At 41.0% G+C, this 15627-nt stretch overlaps 1 protein-coding gene across 7 annotated transcripts in view; it reads left to right on the forward strand.

The window, feature by feature from the left end:
* The window catches only part of Gip (hydroxypyruvate isomerase-like protein Gip), a 179430-nt gene that overhangs the window by 60655 nt on the left and 103148 nt on the right, over positions 1–15627 (forward strand). The window lies entirely within an intron of this gene.

Genomic DNA, 15627 nt, shown 5'->3' on the forward strand with positions numbered 1-15627 from the left:
CATAATTAACTCCAGTGGGGAAGAGAGTGATGTTGGGTCAAGGTCATTCATGTCAACATCAGTAGTATTGAATAATCAATTTAATGTTTTACCTGATCATTGTGAGGCAATAGATTTTCATATGAAACACACGACCAAATTAAATAAATCAGTGCATGCTCCCGTAGATTTGCAACGAATTCATACAATGATAAGCCAAAATGAGTTACGACCAACATTATATGCTGTAAATTTAGAACACAGATCATTTACATTATTTTTTGACTCTGGTAGTCCACATAATATCATGGATTTGAGGACACATCATTTGTTGTTTTCGAACTTCCCAATAGAAAAGTCCGGAGTAAGACTTTCGGGTATAGGAAATAATGAATTAAATGTAATAGGCGTAACTCATGTTCAGTTCAAGGTCAGTAAGCGCACGTTTGCCGATACATTTGTTGCTGTACAAAACATTGATATGTATCCAGCTGTAATTATAGGATACCCATCTCTGGGCAATCAAAACATTATCTTAGCCCCTGCCAAGCACGGCGTGTATATCAAAGGAAAATTCTATAAGTCTTCTAATACCTTAAAATCAGTTTTGGATAAAAAGGAGACAACAAATAAAACAGTGACGTACGGTGAAGAACCAATAACTTATCTCACTAATAAAGAAATGATATACGCGACCCAACAGAATTCTCGTTCACCCGTAATATCATCTTGCACGCAATCTATCGAGCCGAACGTACCTTCAAATTTAATAGTGCAGGTAAAGAAAACATTGCCGGGATCTGAAATATTAATCCTTTCCGACACTTTGAAAACTAACGGATTGTCTGTCACACAAGCTATTTATACAGTAGGCTCACATCAACAATGAAATATTGAAGAGTGTAATCATTTAAATACCACTTTAGTAATTCACAAAAATCAACATATCTTGGATGTAGAAGTTTATAAATATCGTATTCTTACCGTTGCTGAAATCAATCACGCTCAATCAGTTGCGGATAAATCCCTTTTGCAATCTATTAAAAATAAAATCAATAAAGACATTCAAGAAGAAGAAATTCAGCAGAAAATTTTTGGACTTTTAACTAAATATCATGATGTTTTTTCCACTACGGATGGATCCTTAGGAAAAACAGATGTGATCGAGCATCAAATAAGGTTAAAGGACAAGCAGAAAATTATCTATGTACCCTCGTACAGACTCCCTATGAAATTCCAGAATGAAATAAATGATGAAGTAGGTAAAATGCTAGAAGAAGGAGTCATTAGGAAATCGAACAGCCCTTATAATTTTCCATTAATAGTTGTACCGAAAAAAGATCGAACAAGGCGTATCTGCGTAGACTTCCGTCGCCGAAACGAGGAGACGATCCCGGATCGATTCCCAGTGCCATGTACTGACGATATTTTATCTTTGTTAGGTCAGAATAAATATTTTACTAGTTTGGACTTACTTAAAGGCTTTCACCAGATATCATTAGAAGAAAATAGTATCCCATACACAGCCTTCAGCACAGCCAGGGGACATTATGAATTTTTACGGATGCCTTTTGCTTTACGTTGTGCTCCCATAACATTTACAAGAATGATTAACATAGTGTTTGGAGACTTGCTAGGGGATATATTGCATGCCTATATGGACGACCTTGTAATCTTTTCCAACATCTTAGAAGAACATCTACGTAAATTAGAACTAGTACTACAGAGGCTAAGACAACATACCTTGAAAGTAAAGATTAGTAAGTGTGAATTTTTCAAAACAGAATTAGTCTATTTGGGTTTTATGGTGTCAATCCAAGGTCTTAAAGTAGTCCATGATAAGGTGTCGGCTATCCGTAACTTTCCGATACCTACTAATGTCAAGGGAATACAGCAATTTCTGGGTTGTAGTGGATATAACAGGCGTTTTATATGCAATTATTCAATAATAGCCGCTCCCTTAACTGATCTTACGAAGAAGGGCGTAGATTTCATATGGTCTGAGCAGCATCAACAGGCATTTAATACCTTGAAAGATGAACTGTGTAGTTCTCCTATCTTAAAATTTCCTGACTTCGGTAAGGAATTCTTCATTGCAACAGATGCCTCAGACTTAGGAGTAGGTGGGGTATTGGTTCAGCAATATGAAAAACAATTTTTCCCAATAGCTTTTTATTCTCGAAAACTGAGAACTTCCGAAAGTAAGTATGCAGTAATAGACAAGGAAGGGCTAGGTATTGTTAATTCACTAGTGCATTTTAAGTTCATAATATACGGTTATCCCGTTAAGGTTCTTACTGATCATAAACCACTAACCAACTTCTTTAAAGGCTTCAGCCACAGCCCCAAACGAACTCGGTGGCATTTGATCATTCAAGACTTTGGCGCGAGAATCGGGTATTTACCTGGGAAAGCAAATATCATTGCTGATGCATTATCACACAACCCCGTGTCATCTTGTACGGAGCATTTAGCTGAATTAATAGATATATCAACATCCATGCCTATTGTTAAAATGATATCTGAACAAGAAGATTTGGGCTGGAGTGCTGAATTATTACAGACTGAGCAAAGAAAAGATCAGAAATTAGAAAAAATTATAAATGCTTTGAAAGGCAATCATAAGGAAAAGGAATATATGAAGTATAAGCAGCAGAATTATATAATCAAAGACAATATTCTGTGTAGGACCGTGACAAGGAAAACCCGCAATACACCACATGTAACTAACGACCAGGTAGTGGTACCAATCTCACTTATTTCCACTGTCCTTAATTGGTTGCATGCAAATCCATTGCATGGACACCCGGGGTTCTCATTAATGTCACAGAAAGCCAAATCATTGTTTTATTGGCATACGATGCTTACAGATATATAAAAAAACAGCTCTTTGTCGCACATGTTAAGAAAACAAAGGGCATACGAAAACTTCTGTCAGCCTAGGGGCTTATCCCGTGCCCAATCAACCCTTTGAAAGGATACATTTAGATTTATTAACAGGATTTTACGAGTCAGACAGAGGAAATAAGCACCTCTTAGTAATTGTAGATGCTTTAACTCGATATACAGAACTAATAGCGCTTAAAACTAAAACTGCGATTGAATGCGCTAGGAAGTTTTACGAGTGTTACATTTGTAAACATGGAATTCCACACATAATAATCTCAGACTCGGGTGGAGAATTTAATAATCACTTTCTTACCTCATTGTGTGAATTCCTTAGCATAAAGAAAATAAATACCATGATATATCACCCAGAGTCGAATGGGCTAGTGGAAAGAGCGAATAGGAAGGTTTTAAATATATTAAGAGTAACACTAGGGGGATCAGACCCCAACTGGGATATTGCAATACCTGCGGTACTGAGTACTCTGAATCATTCATATCATATATCAATTAAAATGTCACCGCACGAGGCATTGTATGGTACCCCAGTTAGAACGCCTTTCCATGTATTAACGCCTACAACTAATCTATCAAATCCTTTAAAAGAAGGTATAAATGCAAGCAAAAGTCGTTTTGATATCCTTCGAAAGAATTTAGAAGAATCACAAATCATAATGAAAAGGAATCATGATAAAATAGCGTGGGTGATAATGTATACATACAGGTAAATGTACGTAAAGGACTCAATTATAAACTAACACCTAAGTTTGAAGGCCCATTTAACATTTTGGAAACATTAATGGCCAATAGGTTTAGAGTTCAAAACACATCCCAACCCACTGATGAGAGAATCGTACCATTGGCTCACATAAGAAATTAAAATAAGAGGGAAAGAAGTGAGGGAAAGATTTTAATTTTTTTTTGTTTTTTTGTGTACATTATATGTTAAAAGTTTTTCTTCTTAATACAGGAGTAATTACATTTATTTTACTCGTTACAGGTTTCCAAGATGAAGTTTTTATTGTTAGGAGGGATATTGTTCGCTCAGACATTTTTCTCGTGTGGGATGAGCTCTAAAACTAAAAGTATAGATTTTAAATATGGCACTATAGTTGAAAGACAAGAAGACGTTTTTATTACATCAAGTAACGTAGTTGTTGAAGTGTGTATGCAGGCAATTTTTCTCCCAGAGAATGACGTCACTAGCTTAAAGAGTGCCATTTCAAGGTTTGCTGTTTCATTAAATGAAATGCATAGAAGACATTTTTCTTTTAATACAGAGAGTTCGCTTGCATCGACACTAAAAGTTGCAGAGATGCTATCTGACGACTTGCAAAATAAGACTTACGAGGCAGAATCTTTGGCTCGTGACCTTTTGATGTGGACAGTAGGACACGATAATCTTGAGAAACGTAACCCGTTTATTTTTGCTGCACTAAACATCTTTGGTTCTATTGCAAGTTTAGGCTTAGGAATTTCCAATCGTCTTCAGATTAGTAATCAAAATAAGAAAATTGAGTTTTTGACTTATGAAGATGAATTGATTATGTCAGAACTAAGGAATCAGTTAGCTTCAGTCAATCAAATTATGAGTTTGGTAAATGAACATTCTAGTAATATCAGTCAGATTATGGAAGTACAAGATTTGTTGGCAACGTTAACGTATTATGATTCAAAAATAGATCACATACATAATAGAATTGCACATTTCATTGAGAAATCAAAAGACTATGTGGAAGCTATCACGTTAGCGACTAAAGGTGTACTGTCACCCAATTTGTTGCCAATAAGAGACTTAACGTTAATTGTGGAGAACGGACGGGAGAAATTAGGTTATGTTCCTTTGTTAGATGCACGTAGGTTAGAATTTTATTACAGCCTAATTACAATAAGCGTTGAAAATCACAGGATTATGATTACAATTCCCTTTGATTCTTCCAATGCCTGGCAATCTTACAGGATATCACCATTTCCGACTTTCATGACGAATCACTCAAATCCAGTAATATCCAGTTTGACAGGACACGTATTGATTTCCCAAGACAAGGAAACATATACGGTCATTAAAGACTTAAATCAATTACCTCACTGTTCAGACGCAATGGATAAAAAAATATGTAAAGCTGGCTCCTTTGAATTCCATAAAAACTTAATAGATTCATGCGAGTTTGGTATAGTGCTAGACGGTGCTCTCTCCCATACACATGAAAATTGTCTGGAAAAGCTTTATCCCTTTGACGATAATAAGTTCAATTGCAGACTGAACAATGGCTCGTGGATACGATACGACAAGGCCGGCTTCAATGTATCATGCCCGGACGGATCCACGTCCTATTCCCAAATCTTCGTTGCAGCAGATGGTTGTATCGGGACGTCCCCGAATTACATGGTTCATGGAATCAAGACTATCATCAGAGAACGAGCCTACTTCGCAAACTTCACGTTGTCGACAACAATTCCATCTTTACCTCTCCCATACAATGCACGTGTGGCTAAGCGGTTGGTGAAATTGACCGAGATGGACCACCCGACACCGACTTATAAAGAACGTCGATTCTACGTGTTAGTAGCAGTAATTAGCGTTACGGTTATGATATTTATCGCCGTTAACATCCTTGTTTGGCGTAGGTTAAAGAGAAATAAGATGTAGATCAAACAGAACGTTTTGCCATGTCCAGATAAAACTCCTTATTTAATTCAATTTAAAACCATTTGAAACTGGCCCCTTCATTCGTTCAAAGGAGTAATATTGTCTTGGAAAAGTGTTGTGCACGAAAAGCAGTTAGTACGCTAGTAATATGTAATTGAAGAGACTATAGAACATTTGCATTTTAAAAAACATTTAAAAAATAAATCATTTTTTTGGCACCTAATAAAATATATAAGCCTGAATGTTAAAATACAGAATCTATGGGCATCTAATAAAATATATAAGCCCTATATATATATATATATATATATATATATATATATATATATATATATATATATATATATATATATATATATATATATATATATATGTACGAAACCGTGGTACATGTACGTACCAGGAATTCGTGTTTGTGCACTAAAATTGTATCTTTACCAAGGTAACAAATATTTTTATTAGTTACCGTATTATAATATTCTATGTTTTTGACAAAGGTAACAACTATTCTTTAACAAAGTTACCGAATCATATGTATATCAGTATTTTTTTTTGGTACCATATAATCGTTTGCTAGCAATGTACCATATATATGATTTGTATTTATCATGCATTTTTTCTTTGTTTTGGCAATATTTGTTAAGTATGCATTGTTATTTTTTTAATGTGCCTATTTGAACATTCGTCCTCATTTGCTTATGGCTAAAGTTAAAAAAAAAAAAAAAATAATATGTATATATATCCAGTCACACTCCTGGTAAACATATTTTGACGTATTGTTAAATTTTCAAAAATTTAGGTAGCTGACCGAGCTAATGTAATATATTAGATATTACTTGTTTAAAACACATGACCTACAGGTCACTGTGGAAGTAAGAGAAGTGTGAGAAATGCCATAGTCATATCCTAAGCAGGATGCGAATGCCAAACCTCAGCAATGTAACATTTTTCATGAAGAGTAAATACAACCAAGCCCCGTGAGAAAATGTTGTCTGTGAGAACGGAACAAGTACCTTCCGGTATTAATGATGTGTTTACTATAAATCCATAAGTGCTGAGATAACTGTATAAACGTTAACGTGAATATGGATATTTGTGGCAGTTCACTTTTAGATGTCATATGGAATGGTCATCCGACCAAACCATCTATACTCCTGTGATGGAGATGTTAATACTGTTCTTAAAAGAATAAACATAAACTATTTTAAAGTTAACTTACTTAGACTTACTTGAAGATGTAACATACTAAATCTAATCTATAACACATTTAAGATGACATTTGAAGAGAACCCAAATGTGTGTTAACAACAGTAGCACACCAATATATATATATATATATATATATATATATATATATATATATATATATATATATATATATATATATATATATATATATATATATTTATATATATATACTGTATATATATATATATATATATATATATATATATATATATATATATATATATATATATATATATATATATATATATATATATATATATATACAGTATATGAGCTTTTATTTTATACCCCATATTTCAGGCAAAAAATCCTCCAAATTTACTAAATTTCCCCCATATCTTGAAAGTACCTTTAAATTGAACAATAAATAGGAAAATGAGTTATACTTACCATGTTTAGTTATTACTATCTTCTTGTTGTGCCTCCTCTACTTCTACAGTCACCGTTGTTTTCTTTTCTTCCATGTACTTTTTGTAAATTGCATGAGTAGTGCCGTTTTCAACTTCTTTTATCAAAGCCTGGCTCGGCTCCCAATTTGTACAATCTGTGTTGTTTTTTGTTACAGCTTGCTTTGCCAGAATTCGAGCAGCAACTGTTTCTGCCAGTAAAGAGTTAGTGTTTCTTGTTTTAATATTATTAACTTGAGAGAATATACGTTCCACACAAGCTGAGGAGTGAGGCAAAGAAGTGAGGTTTGTCATGAACTTACACAGAAGCTGAAATTTTCGATTGCCCAAACCGTCTTTGATTGAGCCCAAATTATACCAGAAACGGGGTACAGTCCCCTCAGTGATTATGATATCTTTGACAATGAGTCTATAACTTCTCCATTCGCATCGAGTTCGCTCACTTGTGATGGTGGCACTAAATTTGGAAAAAAATATTTGACAGTTTTGTTATTGTCGGCGGCGAAACATTTGTCAGAGGTAATGGCTGGATCCAAGATGTTAAGTTGGGCGATGACATCATTTTAATCGAGTGGAAATCGTTTTCTGATCTGACCACAAAGTTCGACAAGGAATTTCAAACAGTCTGTTTTGAATCTTCTCAAAGTTTCTGTTGGTAACGGCTCATTGATGAGGTGAGCCATCACAGCTCCTCCCAGATACACATCTTCAAGTGTCTTGTGAAAAATCTTGTTAGCCGGGTCAATATTACAAAGTTTGACACTTTTAAGAACAGATTCCTTCAAAAACAACTGAGCAAACCTTTGTATTCTGAAGTTATCATAAAATATAATTTGTGTAGGCGGAATTCTTCTGATTGAAATTCTTAAGAGAGTTAACTTTCCTCAAAATGTACTGCAAAAAGAGAAGCATATGTTTTGTCCCACAATTCTTCGATGTGTCATACACACATCGAGCTCCGTCCCCTTTATCCTCCATCGACTCAGTTTGAAAATAAACCAGAAGTGCATCATACTGTTCAATTATGGCGCTTATAACTTTTTCTCTGGCGAGCCATCTTGTTTGTGCTAATTTGGTGATCTTGTGCCTTGGAGCTGATACCGCATCCTGAATTAGCTCGAAATCATTTTTTCGCTCGCTGCTGCGGCTGAAATATGATGTTATGTCTTTCAAAAACCCTTCAAAATATGAAGGCAGAACGCTAACTGCATTCCTAGCATATAAGACAAAGGAGTGACATTCGTATCCTATTACAAATACAGATGGTACTTCGTTGCTCAGTAACTTTTGAAAGCCATTTTTGACTCCCATCATTGTTGAACAATTATCAGCACCAAGACCAATTATATTTTGCAATGGTATATTTCTTCCTTCCAACAAAAATTTAAGTGAAGAATAAAAGTCCTTCTGCACTACCATCTTCAACAATGACAGTATCTAGTAACCTATCTACGACATCTAATTCGTTCATGTCGAAAAAACGAACCACAACAGCCAAAACTTGTGTAACAGATATGTCCATACTCTCATTTATTGTTATAGAGAATTTTTGCTGTTTACAAATGTTATCAAGAGATTGTTTTTCATGAAACGCTATTCCATGCTGAATTACATATGATAACTTCGTCTTTTTCATTGACAACTTCTGAGCCACTTTTCTGTCGGGGAAAGCTCTCTTACTCAATGTTAAGAAGTGATCTACGTTTGAAAATGGCATGTTATGTTCAGCAAAATATGCAGCAATATAAATTTCACTCTTTGCGATAGCTTGTGATTCGCTAGATGACTCCTTCACCATAAACTTTGAGATATCAGTCTTTTTTACTGCAACATTCATATTTTTATTGTGTTTTGCAGAACTTACATGCTTCAACAACATAGATTTGTTATAATTTTTTAAAGAAATGTAGCAGCACTTGCAATAGCTACTACTTCGATCTGCATCATCACGTTTTAACCAAGATTTTGTTTCTGCACCATCGAGTCATTCTTCTTTAAATGACTGAGTATACACCTTAATTTTTTTTGACGGTGGTTCACTTTTATCACTCATTTATAGATTTTAAGAAAATATCGCAAACGTAATAATTAACGAGCACTTAACGACGCAATGTACTGAAGGCAACTGGCTGTTAACTCTCTTGTCGCACTGCCCGTCAAAGTCTGTACGAGAGCAATGCCTGCTCATTACTTGTTAAGTTCGTTCTACAGAATAACGAATACAACGAATTTCTACATGTGTGCTTGTATTGCTAAATTTTAGTAATAGAAGATGATTGATATAAAAACCATCTCAAAATGTTAGTAAATGTTCGTTCAGAAATTATCAAATTGCAGCATTAATGTTTACTTTTAGTACAGGAAGTCGTTCAAGGTCAAGTGACCTGTCGCCACTCAATACTATTGGGAACAGCACAAGAATCACACGGGTTTTTTGGGCTCAAGCCATGTCGTCCTGATGGAAGGTTCCTTCAGTAGCTTCCTTAGGGTATATATGACTACAGTACTGTAGATATTCCCAGAGAATTAAACTAAAGGTTTCACAGAATTCTAGCTTCTGGCGCGAGTACCCATAAGGTTTCCCTTTAGGATATCGTATAATAACAGGGGACGTATGCTTGACACGCCACATAGCTATCTGCACCCCACATAGCGTTTACGCTTTGAGGGGGAAGTGTGGCAAGTTATGGGAGGAACCGTTACTAAGTTCTCCTCCTTCATTACTGTTACGGTACTCTGTGACATCATAACCGCCGCCATGTTGGCCACCATCTTGGTTGACGTCACCGTTGCGCGCCTTCTCCATTCCCTCTTACGTAGCGTTTATGACCAGGTGCTTTTTCCCAGTTTTTCGCTTGTATTATCATCATGTCGCAATCTTCTGCCTCGCCTTCTTCTGGAAAGTTGAGTATCATATTCTTGTATTGTATAAATCAGCTCTGGCCGTAAAGTAATGCCTTTTTATTTCAAAATACCGTGTTTTGTGGCGGAGCTGTGCCTTGACCGGAGGCGTCATGACGCTGACGCTGTTGTTCGCTTCGCATGCTTTATTTAGTTAGCCAGAACAACCTTCCTGGTCTTATAACTAATTATCAGCATTAGTTATTTAGTCTTCATTGCTAGGTATTAATTATATTATGCCGTTAGTATTCTTTTTTGGCGAGTGTAGGTAGCCGAATTTAGAGGCTCGATTGCTAGCCTAGCCCCTAGGCTCGATAGCTTAGGCGTTATTGTTTACTTTCATGCATGATATAATAATTGTTCCTGGTGTTAATTTATGAAATGAAGATGTTAGGCATTTTTGGGCTCAAGCCATGGCGTCCTGATGGAAGGTTCCTTTTCGGTAGCTTCCTTGGGTATATAAACTACTAGATATTCCCAGAGAATTTAACCGCAGGATATCACAGAATTCTAACTTCTGGAGCGAGTATCCTAAAGGTTTCCCTTTAAGACATCGTATAACAACAGGGGACGCATGTATTAACGCGCCACATAGCTATCTGCACCCCACATAGAGTTAACACTTCGATGTGTAGGGGCGGAGAATAGCTGGGGAGCTGTTCCACAGCTAATCTCGTCTGTGGCTACTTTTGGTACTCGAGACGTAAACAAACGGGCGCCATTGCTAAATGACGTCACGTCCGTCCTTATCCTTCGCTTAGTAGCTTGCCTTACTAGACGGATTTTTCCCTGTGCGTATCTTATCGACTTGCATCTTAGCCATGTCTCTACCCTCGGCCTCGCCTTCTTCTGGAAAGTTGAGTACAAGGTTCCAGTATTGTTTAAATAAGCTCTGACCGTAAAGTAACTTTTACTTTTCGAGATATTTTATGTTTTTTGGCAGAGCTGTGCTGCTACCGGACCCGCCATTTTATGGCGTCGCTGTTGTTTTGCATGCCTTATTTAGCTAGCCTTAACAGCTTTTCCGGCCTCATTAACTAATCGATACTATTAGTTATTTAGTCTTCATAGCTAGGAACTTTATATATCATGTTTTGACGCTCTTTTATTTGGTCATCGCTGACCCCATACCAGTTCGCTAGTCTAGCCTCTAGGCCAGAGTGCCTATCATCAGTGTTCATGCATGATATATTACAGTGATCCTAGGTTAAGTTGTGAAGATAGTGGCATTATTTTATGATACTGTTTACTGTGATGCAAGTGTTTTCGCCTTCAGGGACCATATAGGAGATAGGTTTGACAGTGTGCCCCTCTAACCTAAGCTAATTGTAGGCCCCCTATATGCTCCCTTCACCCCCTGCCTTAGGGCATTCCCTCTGCGTAGCCTTGCTCCCCCTACCACGTAAGGGGATCAAGCTCATACCAGAGTACTTATCGCTTCTCTGTCCTCCCTGAGGGAATGATCCTCCCTTAGGGTTGCGTCTGAGAATGAGGTACGGCCTGCCCTTCCTCTATTGCTGAGGCTAGGTTACCTGACCTGCCCTGCATTGCGATACGTCTTCCAACCTTCCTGGTTTAGGGTGTAACATCCCTGCTCTAGGTTAGGCTTGGGGGGAGTTAGTCCTGTGTCTTGCTGAAATGGTACCCATGCACCGTTTTCAGACAGGCTGCCTACCTTAGGCTAGGGAGCGTCCTCCCTTCCTTGGTGGCCGCTTTGGTACAGAGCCTCCCCTATGGAAGACCCTTCTTCTTCTCCCCTCCCCACCTATCTCTTGTATGGCCTAGCCTATACTTAGGTTAGCCTATACCCATCTGTCCCCTGTCCTACAACTCCTCCTTAGGGTGGAGTGATAGGGCTACCTTGAGTCCCTGTGTGCAGTCCGCTCTGGTACATATACCCTTCATAGTGTCCTATGGGGTTAGCCACTGGATGCGTTTTGTCCGCAGGGGTTCTCCCCCCCTCTTGGGTGTTCCTTAGCCCTCCCTTGGGCTACACTGGCTCCCGGCTGCCTGCGGCCCCTGCCACTGGATGATAGGGCTAGCCTCTATCATGGGTACACCCATTCAGGTGGGATGCCTTGGGGTTCGTGTCCGTACCCCTACATCCCTCCTTCTGTCTCTTTCACTGTCCTGGTGCCGGTCCCTTGCCGCCTCCTCTGTCGGTGATACCGACCTCCCCCCTTGGTGACACATTCCTTGCTCCCCGGGCTGTCAGTCCTCCGTGTGCTGGAGGGCTTCCGCCTCCCGTCGGCGTACAGCCGATGGCCTACCCTCATACCTCCTAGCTTCGGTTGTCCGTCCATCGGGCCGGCCCCTGGAGTGCCGGCATCCATTGCCGGCAGTCCGGTTCTGCTATAGCTCATCCTTGTCCCTGTCACCAAGCCGGCAACCTTCGGCTGCCGGAGCCACCGCCTCCCGCCGGCGTGCCGCGGTTGTGCCGGCGGCCGCCATCCTGGCATTACTCCTGACTTTTATATTTGTCTTCCCTAATGCCAGAAACTCTGCTGGAGCGGCCTCCGGCGTGCTGCCGGTCTGCCGGAGCATTCCGGAGACGCCAAAGTGACTCGCACTCCTTCTCCTAGCTATCAACTCATGCTGATAGCCCTACATTGCAACCAGATGGTTTGACTACATAAATAGATAGGTATTGTCTTACCGTTCTATTAGTAGCCGTGCTGTCTTCTTGCATATCACAAATTTCCAGCATGCTGTGTGTATCTTAGCACGGCTGGTTGCCGGAAACCGTTACCCTATGGGATCTTCTACATCCCCAATTCAATGGTCTGAGTAGTCTCAGTCCCAGATTTATATCCTTGGCAATTCCTACTAGAATTCCCCCTGCCTCCCTGGCAGTCTATGAAGAATTCTGCCTTGTGTCCTCGGTCACAAACAAATTGCCCATGGATAAGGTTACGGTAACCAGCCGGGCGGGTTACACGGAGTATGTGTCTATCTACTTCATTTCCCGCTCCACTCTCAAACAACACAATGTTTATATCACTTAAAATTAAGTTAAAATTAAGTTAAAAATTAACCTTTTAACATTTAACTTTAGAATAAGTCATTACTGTAATATGACTTCCCCATATTTTGGGACCCGCAGAACTGTACAGTCTGCAAGGACCGCCTGGTCGAGGCGTTCAATAATCCTCCCTCAGCGGAGGTTAGGGACGCTTCTCGATAGAAGCTACGCAAATGGGTGCGTGGCTTCCAGAAGAACGCCACTGGACCATACCTTGCCACTGAAGACTTGAGGGCCTTGCTTTTCCCGAAGGCATCCCCAGACTCTGTGGTCCCCAAGGATCAGATCCCCACCGTCCAGATAACGGTGGAACCCGATGTAGTCATGGCCCAGTCCATGCACGAGTGTCGTCTGGATGCCGACAACGCGGAACGTATGTCGGAAGTGTCGGAGACCACGGAGAGGAACCTCATGGCCGAAGAACTGGACTATGAGGAAGACCAAGTGGAATACACCGAGTCGGAGCAGGAGGTCCCTCCGCCTTCCACCCCCACCCCAACTCCTACACCGACGGATGTATCACGCCCGTCTACCTCCGCCACCCCGGACCCCATCCCATCCAGCGCCCAGGAGATGTTCCGTATGATCGAAGCTCTTATGGACAAGAAACTCCGTGAGACACACGAATACATCAGGACCATGGGAAGTTCAAAGGAGCCGAAAAGGATTTCGGTTAAGGACCTCCCGGCATGTTCGGACGCCAACCCCTGGAGGTATGCCGAGCACATGCCTATCACAACGGGCAGGATCTTCGTCAGTGAGAAGGTCGGCTCGGTTGCCCTGGAAGAAGTGGAATTCTTCCCGAGTTTTGAGGCTTATCCGGACTGTTACGTCCGACTTCGATCCGAACCTGCCTCTAAAGAAGAGACCGAACCGAAGGAGGTGATAGTGTTCGATCTCCCGAAGGCCCAGGCTATGCTGGCCAATGCTGTTAAAAGTAGGGGTTTTACCTGCTCAAAGCTTCCGGCGCTGAGCAAAAAGCACCCTACCTACGTCGCACCAGACGATGCGATCCTCCCCTTCATGGAAAAGGCCTTCGCTGCGGTACACAAGGCAGTGGAAGAAGGGAAACCTTGCCCTGCACTGGAGGAGTGCAGACCCTTCTCCCTGATTACTCCCCCCGATGTTCGACACTGGAAAGATGTCCAGCATACATTCGTGGTAGGGAAACTAGATCCTGACGTTGCTGGACGTCAGTTTAACGAAGACCTCCCGAAACTTAACGACCATCTCCTTCGTCGGGAACATGACACGAAGGAAAGGCTCGCCGCATCCATGTCCCTCCAGGTACAGCTCGACATCATGGCCGGTGACACTAGAGTTCCCGACCACTACATGGTGCTCGCCAAAACGCATTTGGCGACTGTAGTAAAAGACCTGTACAGCTTCATGAAGGCTCGTAGAGCCTGTCGTGAATTCGTGTTCTCCAGTGCCACAGTGAGACACGAACCCCAGAGGCTGATTTCCTCCAATATCTGGGGTAAGCACCTCTTTCCCTCTTCCCTTGTGAAAGAGATCACCGACAAGGCCGCCACGGAGAACAGGAACCTTCTCCACAAGTGGGGCATGTCGAAGAAAAGGAAATCCTCTCAGGACGACGGCCCTCAGCCTAAGAGGAAATCCTCCAAGTCGAAACCCCAGCAACGTCAACAGAGACGGCAGTTTCCGGGATCCGCTACTCCCCAAGTGGCAGCTCAGCCACAGCAGACCTTTCAGCTGGTCACCCAACCGGTCTTGTCACAGTCGCCGGTTTTCACCCCTGCTTTCGAGCAACAGTCGACTACCTTTCATCCCAAAGGTAGAGGCTCAAACAGAGGTGCAGGCAGAGACGCATCTCGCCGTCTCTCCAGAGGCAGAGGAGGAAGGGGAGCTAGCGGCCGAGGCAGTAAACCCCTCGGGACACCAGAAGCAATGAAGTGCTTCCGGTGGGAGGAAGACTCCGCCAATTCCAGGATCGTTGGACCTTCGATCCCTGGGCACACAGCATCGTCAAGAAGGGTCTAGGCTGGAGTTGGACTCAACCACCCCCAACCTTCCAGCAATTCTTCCAACAATCAACCCCCCTTCTGGAAGAATATGTCCTAGATCTCTTGAACAAGAAGGTGATAAGGAGGGTAAAGTCAACCAGGTTCCAAGGGAGACTGTTTTGCGTCCCCAAGAAGGACTCCGACAAACTTAGAGTCATTCTAGACTAATCCCCCCTCAACAAGTTCATAGCGAACGACAAGTTCAAGATGCTGACTCTTCAACAGATAAGGACCCTTCTGCCTCAAGGTTCCTACATGGTTTCCATATACCTGGCGGATGCCTACTGGCACGTTCCAATGAACCACCACGCTTCCTCCTCCCTAGGATTTCGACTCCAAAGGAAAAGCTACGCGTTCAGGGCCATGCCCTTCGGCCTTAACGTGGCCCCTCGGATCTTCACAAAGCTGGCGGACGCCATCGTTCAACAGCTTCGCCTCCGAGACGTCCAGGTGATGGCCTACCTCGACGACTGGCTAGTCTGGGCTCCATCGCCCGAGGATTGTTTA

Source organism: Palaemon carinicauda, chromosome 11, assembly GCF_036898095.1.
Source record: "Palaemon carinicauda isolate YSFRI2023 chromosome 11, ASM3689809v2, whole genome shotgun sequence".
Lineage (NCBI taxonomy): Eukaryota > Metazoa > Arthropoda > Malacostraca > Decapoda > Palaemonidae > Palaemon > Palaemon carinicauda.